The sequence below is a fragment of the Mobula hypostoma genome, chromosome 9, assembly GCF_963921235.1.
Source record: "Mobula hypostoma chromosome 9, sMobHyp1.1, whole genome shotgun sequence".
Taxonomy (NCBI): domain Eukaryota; kingdom Metazoa; phylum Chordata; class Chondrichthyes; order Myliobatiformes; family Myliobatidae; genus Mobula; species Mobula hypostoma.
Genome location: NC_086105.1, coordinates 42,740,585 through 42,756,811, shown reverse-complemented (window position 1 = coordinate 42,756,811; position 16,227 = coordinate 42,740,585). Strand labels below are relative to the sequence as shown.

The 16,227-nt window shown below is 42.5% G+C and overlaps 1 non-coding gene across 1 annotated transcript; it reads right to left on the bottom strand.

Moving 5' to 3' along the window:
• Positions 1–7,790: 7,790 nt before the first annotated feature.
• LOC134352407 (U6atac minor spliceosomal RNA) lies at positions 7,791–7,915 on the bottom strand. The gene has a single exon (XR_010019404.1). It is a non-coding gene; the product is annotated as a U6atac minor spliceosomal RNA (small nuclear RNA).
• Positions 7,916–16,227: the final 8,312 nt, after the last annotated feature.

Here is a 16,227-nt window from a genome sequence, read left to right as displayed (position 1 = left end):
GGTGGTGTAGTGGATAGTGTGTAGTTTGCTGTTGGTTATTAGGAAATATGGACTGGATGTTGGTGAAGTGGATAGTGTGTAGTTTGCTGCTGGTTATTAGGGATTATGGACTGGTTTGTCGTGAATGGATAGTGCGTAGTTTGCGGTAGGTTATTAGGGAATATGGACTGGTCGGTGGTGTAGTGAATAGTGTGCAGTTTTCTGTTGGTTATTAGGGAATATGGACTGCTTGGTGGTGAAGTGGATAGTGTGCAGTTTGTCGTTGGTTATTATGGAATATGGACTGGTTGGTGGTGAAGTCGATAGTGTGTAGTTTGATGTTGGTTATGAGGGAATATGGACTGGTTGGTGGTGAAGTGGATCGTGTGCAGTTTGCTGTTGGTTATCAGGGAATATGGACTGGTTGATGGTGCAGTGGATAGTGTGTAGTTTGCTGTTAGTTATTAGGGAATATGGACTGGTTGGTGGTGAAGTGGATCGTGTGCAGTTTGCGGTTGGTTATGAGGGAATATGGACTGTTTGGTGGTGAAATGGATAGTGTATAGTTTGCTGTAGGTTATTAGGGAATATGGACTGTTTGGTGGTGAAATGGATAGTGTGTAGCTTGCTGTTGGTTATTAGGGAATATGGACTGGTTCGTGGTAAGGTGGATCGTGTGTAGCTTTCTGTTGGTTATTACGGATGTGGACAGGTTGCTGGTGAACTGGATAGTGTGTTGTTTGCTGTAGGTTATTTGGGAATATGGACTGGTTGGTGGTGTAGTGGATAGTTTGCAGTTTGCTGTAGGTTATTCGGGACTATGGACTGGTTGGTGGTGAACTGGATCGTGTGTAGTTTGCGGTAGGTTATTAGGGAATATGGACTGGTTGGTGGTGAAGTGGATAGTGTGCAGTTTGTCGTTGATTATTAGGGAATATGGACTGGTTGGTGGTGAAGTGGATAGTGTGTAGTTTGCTGTTGGTTATTAGGGAATATGGACTGCTTGGTGGTGAAGTGGATAGTGTGCAGTTTGTCGTTGGTTATTAGGGAATATGGACTGGTTGGTGGTGAAGTGGATAGTGTGTAGTTTGCTGTTGGTTATTAGGGAATATGGACTGGTTGGTGGTGAAGTGGATAGTGTGTACTTTGCTGTAGGTTATTAGGGAATATGGACTTGTTGGTGATGTAGTGGATCGTGTGCAGTTTGCTGTTGGTTATGGGGGAATGTGAACTTGTTGGTGGTGTAGTGGATAGTGTGTAGTTTGCTGTTGGTTATTAGGAAATATGGACTGGATGTTGGTGAAGTGGATAGTGTGTAGTTTGCTGCTGGTTATTAGGGATTATGGACTGGTTTGTCGTGAATGGATAGTGCGTAGTTTGTGGTAGGTTATTAGGGAATATGGACAGGTCGGTGGTGTAGTGGATAGTGTGCAGTTTTCTGTAGGTTATTAGGGAATATTGACTGGTTGGTGGTGAAGTGGATACTGTGTAGTTTGCGGTAGGTTATTAGGGAATATGGACTGCTTGGTGGTGAAGTGAATAGTGTGCAGTTTGTCGTTGGTTATTATGGAATATGGACTGGTTGGTGGTGAAGTGGATAGTGTGTAGTTTGCTGCTGGTTATTAGGGAATATGGACTGGATGTTGGTGAAGTGGATAGTGTGTACTTTGCTGCTGGTTATTAGGGAATATGGACTGGATGTTGGTGAAGTGGATAGTGTGTACTTTGCTGTTGGTTATTAGGGACTATGGACTGGTTGGTGGTGAAGTGGATAGTGTGTAGTTTGCTGTAGGTCATTCGAGAATATGGACTTGTTGGTGATGTAGTGGATCATGTGCAGTTTGCTGTTGGTTATTAGGGAATATGTACTGTTTGCTGGTGAACTGGATAGTGTGTTGTTTGCTGTAGGTTATTTGGGAATATGGACTGGTTGGTGGTGTAGTGGATAGTCTGCAGTTTGCTGTAGGTTATTCGGGACTATGGACTGGTTGGTGGTGAACTGGATCGTGTGCAGTTTGCTGTTGGTTATTAGGGAATATGGACTGGTTGGTGGTGAAGTGGATAGTGTGTAGTTTGCGGTAGGTTATTAGGGAATATGGACTGCTTGTTGGTGAAGTGGATAGTGTGCAGTTTGTCGTTGGTTATTAGGGAATATGGACTGGTTGGTGGTGAAGTGGATAGTGTGTAGTTTGCTGTTGGTTATTAGGGAATATGGACTTGTTGGTGATGTAGTGGATCGTGTGCAGTTTGCTGTTGGTTATGGGGGAATGTGAACTCGTTGGTGGTGAAGTGGATAGTGTGTAGTTTGCTGTTGGTTATTAGGAAATATGGACTGGATGTTGGTGAAGTGGATAGTGTGTAGTTTGCTGCTGGTTATTAGGGATTATGGACTGGTTTGTCGTGAATGGATAGTGCGTAGTTTGCGGTAGGTTATTAGGGAATATGGACTGGTCGGTGGTGTAGTGGATAGTGTGCAGTTTTCTGTTTGTTATTAGGGAATATGGACTGGTTGGTGGTGAAGTGGATACTGTGTAGTTTGCGGTAGGTTATTAGGGAATATGGACTGCTTGGTGGTGAAGTGGATAGTGTGCAGTTTGTCGTTGGTTATTATGGAATATGGACTGATTGGTGGTGAAGTGGATAGTGTGTAGTTTGCTGCTGGTTATTAGGGAATATGGACTGCTTGGTGGTGAAGTGGATAGTGTGCAGTTTGTCGTTGGTTATTAGGGAATATGGACTGGTTGGTGGTGAAGTGGATAGTGTGTAGTTTGCTGTTGGTTATTAGGGAATATCGACTGTTTGGTGGTGAAGTGGATAGTGTGTACTTTGCTGTAGGTTATTCGGGAATACGGACTGGTTGGTGGTGAAGTGGATAGTGAGTAGTTTGCTGAAGGTTATTAGGGAATATGGACTTGTTGGTGATGTAGTGGATCGTGTGCAGTTTGCTGTTGGTTATTAGGGAGTATGTACTGTTTGCTGGTGAACTGGATAGTGTGTTGTTTGCTGTTGGTTATTTGGGAATATGGACTGGTTGGTGGTGTAGTGGATAGTCTGCAGTTTGCTGTAGGTTATTCGGGACTATGGACTGGTTGGTGGTGAACTGGATCGTGTGCAGTTTGCTGTTGGTTATTAGGGAATATGGACTGGTTGGTGGTGAAGTGGATAGTGTGTAGTTTGCGGTAGGTTATTAGGGAATATGGACTGCTTGTTGGTGAAGTGGATAGTGTGCAGTTTGTCGTTGGTTATTATGGAATATGGACTGGTTGGTGGTGAAGTGGATAGTGTGTAGTTTGCTGCTGGTTATTAGGGAATATGGACTGGTTGGTGGTGAAGTGGATAGTGTGCAGTTTGTCATTGGTTATTACGGAATATGGCACTGGTTGGTGGTGAAGTGGATAGTGTGTAGTTTGCTGCTGGTTATTAGGGAATATGGACTGGTTGGTGGTGAAGTGGATAGTGTGTACTTTGCTGTTGGTTATTAGGGACTATGGACTGGTTGGTGGTGAAGTGGATAGTGTGTATTTGCTGTTGGTTATTAAGGAATATGGACTGGTTGGTGGTGAACTGGATCGTGTGCAGTTTGCTGTTGGTTATTAGGGAATATGGACTGGTTGGTGGTGAAGTGGATAGTGTGTAGTTTGCGGTAGGTTATTAGGGAATATGGACTGCTTGGTGGTGAAGTGGATAGTGTGCAGTTTGTCGTTGGTTATTAGGGAATATGGACTGGTTGGTGGTGAAGTGGATAGTGTGTAGTTTGCTGTTGGTTATTAGGGAATATGGACTGGTTAATGGGGAAGTGGATAGTGTGTAGTTTGCTGTTGGTTATTAAGGAATATGGACTGGTTGCTGGTGAACTGGATAGTGTGTTGTTTGCTGTAGGTTATTTGGGAATATGGACTGGTTGGTGGTGTAGTGGATAGTCTGCAGTTTGCTGTAGGTTATTCGGGACTGTGGACTGGTTGGTGGTGAACTGGATCGTGTGCAGTTTGCTGTTGGTTATTAGGGAATATGGACTGGTTGGTGGTGAAGTGGATAGTGTGTAGTTTGCGGTAGGTTATTAGGGAATATGGACTGCTTGGTGGTGAAGTGGATAGTGTGCAGTTTGTCGTTGGTTATTAGGGAATATGGACTGGTTGGTGGTGAAGTGGATAGTGTGTAGTTTGCTGTTGGTTATTAGGGAATATGGACTGGTTGGTGGTGAAGTGGATAGTGTGTACTTTGCTGTAGGTTATTCGGGAATACGGACTGGTTGGTGGTGAAGTGGATAGTGAGTAGTTTGCTGAAGGTTATTAGGGAATATGGACTTGTTGGTGATGTAGTGGATCGTGTGCAGTTTGCTGTTGGTTATGGGGGAATGTGAACACGTTGGTGGTGTAGTGGATAGTGTGTAGTTTGCTGTTGGTTATTAGGAAATATGGACTGGATGTTGGTGAAGTGGATAGTGTGTAGTTTGCTGCTGGTTATTAGGGATTATGGACTGGTTTGTCGTGAATGGATAGTGCGTAGTTTGCGGTAGGTTATTAGGGAATATGGACTGGTCGGTGGTGTAGTGGATAGTGTGCAGTTTTCTGTTGGTTATTAGGGAATATTGACTGGTTGGTGGTGAAGTGGATACTGTGTAGTTTGCTGCTGGTTATTAGGGAATATGGACTGCTTGGTGGTGAAGTGGATAGTGTGCAGTTTGTCGTTGGTTATTATGGAATATGGACTGGTTGGTGGTGAGGTGGATAGTGTGTAGTTTGCTGCTGGTTATTAGTGAATATGGACGGATTGGTGGTGAAGTGGATAGTGTGCAGTTTGTCATTGGTTATTACGGAATATGGCACTGGTTGGTGGTGAAGTGGATAGTGTGTAGTTTGCTGTAGGTCATTCGGGAATATGGACTTGTTGGTGATGTAGTGGATCATGTGCAGTTTGCTGTTGGTTATTAGGGAATATGTACTGGAGCTGGTGAACTGGATAGTGTGTTGTTTGCTGTAGGTTATTTGGGAATATGGACTGGTTGGTGGTGTAGTGGATAGTCTGAAGTTTGCTGTAGGTTATTCGGGACTATGGACTGGCTGGTGGTGAACTGGATCGTGTGCAGTTTGCTGTTGGTTATTAGGGAATATGGACTGGTTGGTGGTGAAGTGGATAGTGTGTAGTTTGCGGTAGGTTATTAGGGAATATGGACTGCTTGGTGGTGAAGTGGATAGTGTGCAGTTTGTCGTTGGTTATTAGGGAATATGGACTGGTTGGTGGTGAAGTGGATAGTGTGTAGTTTGCTGTTGGTTATTAGGGAATATCGACTGTTTGGTGGTGAAGTGGGTAGTGTGTACTTTGCTGTAGGTTATTCGGGAATACGGACTGGTTGGTGGTGAAGTGGATAGTGAGTAGTTTGCTGAAGGTTATTAGGGAATATGGACTTGTTGGTGATGTAGTGGATCGTGTGCAGTTTGCTGTTGGTTATGGGGGAATGTGTACTCGTTGGTGGTGTAGTGGATAGTGTGTAGTTTGCTGTTGGTTATTAGGAAATATGGACTGGATGTTGGTGAAGTGGATAGTGTGTAGTTTGCTGCTGGTTATTAGGGATTATGGACTGGTTTGTCGTGAATGGATAGTGCGTAGTTTGCGGTAGGTTATTAGGGAATATGGACTGGTCGGTGGTGTAGTGGATAGTGTGCAGTTTTCTGTTGGTTATTAGGGAATATGGACTGGTTGGTGGTGAAGTGGATACTGTGTAGTTTGCGGTAGGTTATTAGGGAATATGGACTGCTTGGTGGTGAAGTGGATAGTGTGCAGTTTGTCATTGGTTATTATGGAATATGGACTGGTTGGTGGTGAAGTGGATAGTGTGTAGTTTGCTGCTGGTTATTAGGGAATATGGACTGGTTGGTGGTGAAGTGGATAGTGTGTACTTTGCTGTTGGTTATTAGGGACTATGGACTGGTTGGTGGTGAAGTGGATAGTGTGTAGTTTGCTGTTGGTTATTAAGGAATATGGACTGGTTGGTGGTGAAGTGGATAGTGTGTAGTTTGCTGTAGGTCATTCGGGAATATGGACTTGTTGGTGATGTAGTGGATCATGTGCAGTTTGCTGTTGGTTATTAAGGAATATGTACTGGTTGCTGGTGAACTGGATAGTGTGTTGTTTGCTATAGGTTATTTGGGAATATTGACTGGTTGGTGGTGTAGTGGATAGTCTGCAGTTTGCTGTAGGTTATTCGGGACTATGGACTGGTTGGTGGTGAACTGGATCGTGTGCAGTTTGCTGTTGGTTATTAGGGAATATGGACTGGTTGGTGGTGAAGTGGATAGTGTGTAGTTTGCTGTTGGTTATTAGGGAATATGGACTGGTTGGTGGTGAAGTGGATAGTGTGTAGTTTGCTGTTGGTTATTTGGGAATATGGACTGGTTGGTGGTGAAGTGGATAGTGTGTAGTTTGCGGTAGGTTATTAGGGAATATGGACTGCTTAGTGGTGAAGTGGATCGTGTGCAGTTTGTCGTTGGTTATTAGGGACCATGGTCTGGTTAGTGGTGAAGTGGATTGTGTGTAGTTTGCTGTTGGTTATTAAGGAATATGGACTGGTTGGTGGTGAAGTGGATAGTGTGCAGTTTGTCGTTGTTTATTAGGGAATATGGACTGGTTGGTGGTGAAGTGGATAGTGTGCAGTTTGTCGTTGGTTATTAGGGAATATGGACTGGTTGCTGGTGTAGTGGATCGTGTGCAGTTTGCTGTTGGTTATTCGGGACTATGGACTGGTTGGTAGTGATGTGGATAGTGTGTAGTTTGCTGTTGGTTATTATGGAATATGGACTGGTTGTTGGTGAAGTGGACAGTGTCTAGTTTGCTGTTGGTCATTAGGGACTAAGGACTGGTTGGTGGTGAAGTGTATAGTGTGTAGTTTGCTGTTGTTTCTTAGGGAATATGGACTGTTTGGTGGTGAAGTGGATAGTGTGCAGTTTGTCGTTGGTTATTTGGGAATATGGACTGGTTGGTTGCGAAGTGGATAGTGTGTAGTTTGCTGTTGGTTATTAGGGAATATGGACTGGTTGTTGGTGAAGTGGATAGTGTATAGTTTGCTGTAGGTTATTAGGGAATATGGACTGGTTGGTGGTGAAGTCGATAGTGTAGTTTGTGTTAGGTTATTAGGGAATATGGACTGGTCGGTGGTGTAGTGGAGAGTGTGCAGTTTGTCGTAGGTAATTAGGGAATGTGGACTGGTTGGTGGTGTGGATAGTGTGTAGTTTGTCATAGGTTATGAGGGTATGTGGACTGGTTGGTGGTAAAGTGGATAGTGTGCAGTTTGCTGTTGGTTATGAGGGAATGTTGACTGGTTGGTGGTGAAGTGGATAGTGTGTAGTTTGCTGTAGTTTATGAGGGAATATGGACTGGTTGGTGGTGAAATGGATTGTGTGTAGTTTGCTGTAGTTTATGAGGGAATGTGCACTGGTTTGTGGTGTAGTGGATCGTGTGCAGTTTGTCGTAGGTAATTGGCGAATGTTGACTGGTTTGTGGTGAAGTGGATAGTTTGTTTATTTTTTATTGACATACATCACAGTGCCGGCTCTTCCGGCCCTTTGAGCCGCATCAACCAGCAATCCCCCAGTTCAATCCAAGCCTAATCACAGGACAATTTTCAATGACGAATTGACCTACCAACTGGTATGTCTTTAGACTGTAGAAGAAAACCAGAGCACCCGGAGAAAATCCACGCAGTCTCTGGGAGTACATTACAAATTCCTCACAGGCAGTGGTGGGAATTGAACCGAGGTCACTGGCACTGTGAGTGCTGCGCTACCTACGATACTGTGCCGCTCCAAAGGAAAGATTTTTTTACATGGTTAGATGTCACTAAGTAGATAGTAATGCTTAACCATTTGCTTGTGGAAAGGTCACTTGTCCCCTTCCATCCTTATCAAAGGGAGTGCTAACCTTCTCTCCTTTCATAGTGCCGAAAGTTGTTGTAGGGTTGTTAGAGAATATGGGAAACATGGACTGGTTGGTGGTGTAATGGATGGTGTAAAAGATTGTCATAAGTCATACTGGGATGTTGACAGGGTGTAGAGCTGCATCTGAGCAGAAACGTGACATATGGCATTCAGCCTGGAAAATTTTGATGAGATACACTTTGGAAGACGAAATTTGGAGGCAGAGTAGAAGGGTAATGGCAGGATTCTTAGCAATGTGGAGGAGCAAAGGGATCTTGGGGTCCAAGTCCATAGATCCCTCAAAGTTGCCATGCAAGTTGATAGGATGGTTACAAAAATGTCATGGGCCCCGCAGGCCTCTGCAGCTTACCGGACAACATTGACCCTCTAGGTTTCTCGAGCACCTATATTTACTAACTGTTATCTTAACTAGAGCCATCAAGCCCTAGTGCTTTCAGTTTAATCTTTTCAAGTTAATTTTTACTGGCATGGGTGTACTACATTCTATGATTTTTTAAAAGGCTCTCTAGTTAGCTCTTTTTCAGCATCCTACTGTGTTGTAGAGAATGATTTGGCTCGCTCAGTCATCTCTCCAAGGCTCTGTAGTATTCCTAAACCTAACCTCTAGTTTCAGTCTGTTCATGAGGATTCTACCATTCCTCCACTCCTGAGTTTAGCCTGTGCCGGTAACCAGTGTGACAGGGAGTCTGCTGAGCGCACACTGTGACACAGTGTATGGTGGGCTCATTTCCTTTAACTGGGGGATTAAGTTCAAGAGCTGTAAGATAGTGTTGCAGCTGCATAAAACTCTAGTTAGACCACACTTAGAGTTTTGAGTTCAGTTCTGGTTATCTCCTTATAGGAAGGATGTGGAAGTTTTACAGAGAGTGCAGTAGAGATTTACCAAGCTGCTGCCTGGATTGGAGAATATCTCTGAAAAGGAAAAGTTGAGCAAGCTAGGGCTTTTCTCTTTGGAGTGAAGGAGGATGCAAGGTGATTTGACAGAGGTGTATAAGACTATAAGAGACATAGATAGAGTGGACAGCCAGAACCTTTTTTGTAATGTGACAATGGCCAATACCAGAGGACTTGTTTAAGATGAATGGAAGAAAGTATAAAGGTGACGTCAGAAGTAAGTTTTTACAGAGTGGTAGGTATCTGAAATGCTCTGATGGTGGTGGTGGTGGTAAAGAAATGATTCAAAATGGACCTTTAACTGACTCTTAGATAATCAGCTGTATTTAAGAAAAATGGAGGATTATGGGCTGTGTAGAAGAGACGGGTGAAATTCCTCATGGAGTAGGTTTATCTAGGTCAGCACAACATTGTGGACCAAATAGCCTGTACTGTGTGGTACTGTTTTACCAGGTACATGTGAAAACCATGTTAGGAATATCAGGTTATCCCTCTTTCTCTTCATAGGCAGTTCTCTTGGGATTGAGGATTGCTAGCAGTCACTCCCACTTTGTGATTTCTAAGTTAACAAATAATGCCGTTGTAGGAACCCTTGACTCTTCCAAGAATTGGCAGAAGATGGCTAACAGGACAATTATGTTGGTGGTTCAGGGGTTCCTTCTGTCACTTACTCACGGCTTATTGTAATCCTGATGTATAGCCTCAGGATCATCAATTCTGTCTTGAATGCCCCTTGTCCAGCTTGAGTGGTCAATGGCCAGACTATTCCAGGAAGTGATAGTTTTTTTTTGCATTTCTTCACGGAAGCTTTCAACCATACATTGAAACTCTTTCTCTATTTACCTCATAGTATATTCTTGTGACAGAGTTTGGAGTAGACTCTGATTAGGGATTTTGGTGTCAGGCGTGCAAGTGGCACGTCTTCTCTGATGTAGCTGACTAAAGTCTAGCGTCTCAGTAGTGGGAGATTGGCCTGGGACAGCAGACTTTCGTTTGCTTGTTCCTCTAGTGAATTTATAGCAGCTCGCAAAAGCAGCATTGAGGTACTGTGGGCAGTATCTGCAAAACAACATATACTTAATGACTGATCAAAATTCCACCCAGTATTTTATTGGAGACTACAGACTTAATAGCAACCTTAAAAAGGAACAGAGACTGTGAGTTGAAGACGGCTGAGAAAAGTTTTTTTTACAAACAATTGTAATGCAAGTACACTATTACTGTTTTCTTAATCACCTGATTGCCCATGGAAAATTTGTAGAGTAGGAACAGCATCTCCAGGTGTTTATAAGCTCAGAGTCCTGCTAATCACAATACTTCAGTGAAAACCAATGAGAGCGAACAAATTTGCTTAAGATGCATGGGACGCAGGAAGGGTCAACACAAAGTAACATAAACTATAGAGTGTAAGACTTGTGATCCATCTGATACAGGGGCTGGCAAGGAAGGGAATGCTTTGTGTACTTGATGGAACAGGGTAGAGTAAATTGTGAAAGCTGAGGGATTAAAGGTAATGTAAAGTGAGGAATTACATGTCAGATTTGGAAACAAGACCAATAGTTGGGGGATTACTCACGGCTTGATGTATGATGAATGTATATGTATTCACATTTAGGTGTTTTCTTCTTCTTAAGCCCATCACCCCTGCTGGGCATAGACTGCAATCGTAGCTTGCCAGAGTCCTCTGTCCTGGACTGAAATTGGCTCCCACTTTCACTACACAACCTCATACACCGAGGTGAAGATCCTTCCTTCCAAGGGATGAAGTCTTTGGAGCTTCTACTGGCATTTCTGTAGCTGTTTGTTTTTACAGGATGGGGCTGCGAGATCCATGCCCAATCCCCCTCCTTTTGCAGCTGGGCTTGGGACCGTCCATGCTGGAGTTATTTAGGTGTCTGGCAACTCTTAAACCGGAGCAGATATGGAATATCACATTTACCTTTAGAAACAACAGCTACAATGTAAGATTTTGGTGAAAATGAGAAAAGTCAGTTTGAGTATACATCGGATAGGGAAATTCTAGCTGGTTTGCTCCAAGCCATCAAGAATGCCCAGCCTGAGGTAACTTGGGATGACTCATGACGGAAGTTTGTTGGTACAGAAGAGGTAATCTATATAAGATTATGAAACAGATAATTTGTAGGAAGGGGAACACCCAGAAGCATTTGGTTAATAGATAGTAGGCTGTGTCTAATTAGATGTGAAAAGGACGGTTAGATAGGAATCAATTGGCAGGATACAAACTCCTTTTTTTTGGGAGCAGACTTCTTCGGCCAAATGATCTAATTCTGCTCCTATGTCTTATGGTCTAAGCTCCATTAATAGTTAAGAGTACTTGTAGATTAGGAGGCCATTAGACATAGGGGCAGAATTCATCCCTTTGGTCCATCAAGTCTTCTCCACTAGATATACAGGCATTTCACTACCTCAGCCCAGTCGGAATTTGATCTAGGATACTTGGACATGACAGTACCATCAGTGTTAATGAAATTGTCTGTATTTTAGCAGGAGAAACAGCTTAAATTCCCTTTAGCAATGAGAAGGAGTCAGTGTTTAGATCCTATGAACAGTGGATTTCAACTTCTTTTGCACAAATGTGAGGAATCAAATCCAGTAAAATAAAAATCTAACACGTTTTCTTAAAATAAGTGGAAAGAAGACAGGTCTGAAATGAAGGATGTCTCTAGTAGAGAACACTTTAATATGGCATGACCAGAGACATTGCCTTGCTTCTGTCAGAATCAAAGGTGAGAAAGATTTCAGTCCTCTGGAGTTTTGGTTGATGTGGGGTTGGTTGAGAGTGTGCCTTTGCATGAACAATATCTTCCAGCATTCCTGAAATGTTTGACAGTCCGTTTGAAATGTATATGCTTACGTTTTATACTGCCCTGTATTTCTCTCTTGAGAGAGAGTCATATTTTGCTTCATAAGTAAAATGCTTGGCAACTCTGTGTTTAGTGAGAGAGAGAAAGAGAGAATGCATGGGTGTGAATGAAAATTCCCAGATACTGGGAGGAAATGTGAATTAATCCTGTATTCTGTAAAACCAAGTGTCTGCAATGCAACAGGATGCAACTAAACAAAAGATTCTGTGCTATTTAATGAGATGCTGCTGGATCTTGCATTGCACAAGGCAATGTCTCTGCATTTGTTCACTGTCCCATTCTGATGGCCCGCATTAATCAATCAACCAGACGGTTCACTGAACCATGAAACCACGTTAGCAATATGCTGCTAGAGATATTCCCTTTGTCCTATCCTGCACTCCCCCAATATTTCTGCAGATTAAAAGTTAACTCGCTTTCTCTTTGCACAGATCTGTCTGACTCAGCTGAGTAATTCTGGCATTTTTGAAGAGCTGTTAAAATTCCACTTTTATGATTTATTTGAAATATATCTATTTATCAGGTCCAGGGTGTATCATGATGCAGTATGATAACATTTTGTTGCACAGACGCACCCTCTGAATCCTTTCTCCCATAGAGAATGGGCCTTGGAAATTTCCAACTCCTGGACATTTTTCCGGAATCTCAACTTTTTACATTCAACCAGACAGGAATCCCTTTTCCCTTTCTCTTCCCCTTTTGATTTCTTGTTCCTCCTCTTATGTACAGACACTCCCGCTCTTCCCGTAGTACATGCCACAAATCCTCAAATACTCATGCATTACAATCACAATTTTGAGCTGTTAACCCTGCTTTGATGGTGCTATCTTTCAATTAGCACACAGGTGAGACAGGGCATTAGCACTGCTCTGACCTCTTCATGTGTTAACAACAGAAAGGCATCGCCAGATACTAACCTACTTACCTACAATGTACATTTAAGGTTGCAGATATCTCACTGTCACCTGTAAACTTGCAGATAATTAACCTGTCTCATGTTCAGGTACAAAGAATTAAACCAATTCTATAGGCTATACTAATGATGGAATCCAATGCAAAACCTTCATCATTCTAGACCAAATTTATACATCTCAAAATGTACGGTCAATATCACAACAGCTCAGATCTCAGATCTCAGGCTCTCAAATACTCTGGTCCAGTGTTTCCCATCTTTTTTTTAACCCAATGCCCTATAAAGCATATTCATACTTGCCAAAGCTGACCTAAAGCACCTTTATACTTGCCAACGCACCTCCTGGGCACAATTTACTTTCCAGTACCATCATAGTGTAAAAATATGTCTACCATATGCTAACATGAGAAAAAAATGGTTCTGCTTTAAATTTTTATATCTCCTTAACCCTAGTTTACACAGTACCTGTGCTTCAATATTAATCTGATGCTTGAGCTTGATGGTTTTAGCAAAAGTTGAAACATGTAACAATTTCCAAATGGTTTCTGACTTTGGGTGAGTATGTGGTTCACTGCACTGAAGCCTCCTTCAACAAGGTAGGAGGATGGAAATGCAATGAAGAGCAGTTTGGCTCTTCTCCAAAGCCAAACACAACAAAAGCCAACATTTTTGAAAAGCATTTTTGATTCTCCATCATTCTGAATTTTGATAATTTCTTCTTGCAAGCGCTCTTCCTGTTATTCCACCTTGCAAAGAAATAGGTTAATCACCCAGTCCGGAATTTCCAGATCATTCAAATCCTTGAATCAATTCTGAAAATCCTTCCTCAGTAATTGCAGGAGTAAGCAGTACTCTTCCAAAACATCATCTGTGAAAGAGAGTGCCATATTTTCCAAGCAGGGAAACTGTGATACAGGTTTCCCCCACCATCCAAAGGTAGAGCGTTCCTATGAAACGGCTCGTAAGCCGAAATGTCGTAAAGCGAAGAAGCAATTACCATTTATTTACATGGGAAAATTTTGTGAGCGTTCACAGACCCAAAAATAACCTACCAAATTATGCCAAATAACACATAAAACCTAAAATAACAGTAACATATAGTAAAAGCAGGAATGATATGATAAATACACAGCCTATATAAAGTAGAAATACTTTTCCACTATCATTACTGAACTGTTCGCTGAAGCAAAAATCTCATACAAGCGCCGTCGGCAGAAAATCTCACGCAAGCGCTGTTGGCAAGAACACTCTCTCCAGTAACCTTTAAGCTATGAAGCTGCCAAATCATACCAAATAACACGTAAAAATACACAGCCGATATAAAGTAGAAATAATGTATTACAGTGTAGTATCACTTACGGGAATCGGGAAGACAGTGCCCAGCACACGATGGTGTGTTAGACTTGTTGGAGTTCGGGTGGTGCAGTGGCCCCCACCCTCCGGGCCACTGAGCGATACATTGCCGCGAAGAACGCAGGGGTCCAGCGATAGCCGGGAGGTACACAGCACATCTTTAAGAAAAATGCCGAAACAAACATGCTAATTAATTAGGTGCCGCCCGTAATTGTCGGCCCAGATCGGTGCCAATTTCCAATTGTGTCATCTCTTATCTGGGCCGACAACTACGTGTCGGCGGCACCTAATTCATTAGCATGTTTATTTCGGCTTTTTTCTTAAAGATGTGCTGTGTGCCTCCCGGCTACCTTTGCATTCTCCACGAATCGGTATCTGTCCGTGGCCCGGGGGTTGGGGAGGTGGGACACTGGGGTGTCATCTCGTCACCTGTTTCCATTAGAGCAGGCAGCTCATCTTCTTCTATCTCCGCCCGTCTCAATGTCGAAGGCCGCGGTTCGTCATCTGCTGTGTCTGATGTGGAAGGCTTGCTTGACTGCTGAGCCTCGCGCATTTTTCTATCACACAGTTCTTTAATAAGGACTCAAACCATCCTGAAAATATCCCCTAAACCGACGTACCCTTTCAAAATTAAAGTCGTACTTTATCATTACTCATTCGGTTTCGATTGTTATCCTTTTTTCTTCCAATTGCATCAGCTCTTCATCTGTCAGTTCTTGGTCATGGGATGCCAAAACCTCTTCAACATCATATTCGTCAGCTTCCACAAGCCAAACTCACGTTGTCCGTACTTCATTCACCATGATCAAAACACTTAATTATGTCTAGTTTTACCGTAAGTGTAACACCCTTACGAGCTCTTTCAGGCTTTTCCGATACCATAGAACTCATCTTGTAAATGGCTGCTCACAGGCACGTGTTAAAGCAAAGCAGTTCCCAATCCGGGGAGAGCGGCTGCTCGGGGCGCGCTGCCTTTTATCGTGCACTGATTTTTTCGCACACTGATTTTTTATCGCGCGCTGAATTTTTTTTCGTAACAGTGAAAACACCTTCTGAAAGCGAAAATAGGGTACTAATGTAGGTTTTTCATTACAGTGAGGTTTTGTAAAGCGAATGTTCAAAAAGCGGGGGACACCTGTAGTCATCTTCTCCCAATGTTTTGCTTATATATTTCCAATTTTCTGATATAAGTGGACACTGCACATTTTGCCTGAATTAAATTGAAATTCTCACCCCATGGCTTCATACTTAGAATGTTCATTTTGTCATACAGATCAGCTAGGTATGCCACATCTCCACATAGAAATTCAATCTTGTTTCCCAAGCTGTTGTCGACTTTCAGCAAAATTCAACTGCACTGTCAAAATGATCAAAAAAAATGTTTTAAGCAGCAGCCTTTTGGCAGTCAATGCACTTCAGTGTGAAGAAGCAAGCATTCAAACTCTTCATCATTATCTTAGCATAACTGGTGAAATATTCTGCTATTTAATGGATGAGCTTTAATTTTGTTGATAGCAGATATTACTAGAGTCATGTTTGAAAAAAGTCGCTGAGGTTTTTGGCTGTGAGAAGTTGATGATGAATTGCAATAGATTGCAAACAGACTTGGAATTTCTTTTCTCGTAAATGCCACTAGACCAGCATGGCGACCTGTGGTGCTCCATCTGTTGCAGAAGAAATCATGTTCCTAATCAAAATACTTTTATCCTTAATATACCTTTTGAGCTCATTGTAGAATGATTCTCCATTGATACCTGTTTTTAATTTTTTACAAAAGAGAATCTTTTTATAAACTTTCCCATTTTTAATAAACTGTACATATGCCAAAAGCAATACCTTGTTGTCTCGCACAGTTGACTCATCCAGTTGTATTCCAAAATCTGTTTTTTGTAGCTCTGTGCATAGTTGATTCTCAATGTCTTCATTCATTTCGTTAGGGTGCCGCTTACCACCCCTGGACAACTCCCCTAGCACCCCCTTAGCAAACATAACCACCCCCATTGAGAATCACTGCTCTAGTCCATTTCTATGCAGAGCTTGAATAATGACAAATTTGTGCTTTAGTGTACTTCAATATTGCAGACTGTAAGTTCGTCAGATGATCCTGGATCGATCTGAGGGAGAGCTGGATTATCAGAGGCACTGTGTTGTAGATAAACCGAGGAAACACAGCACTGCAAGCAACATTGTTCTAAAGCAGTTGGGTGATAATGATCAAATAATCTGTTTCAATGATAAATGTTGGCCAGGACACTGGGAATATCTTTAATGT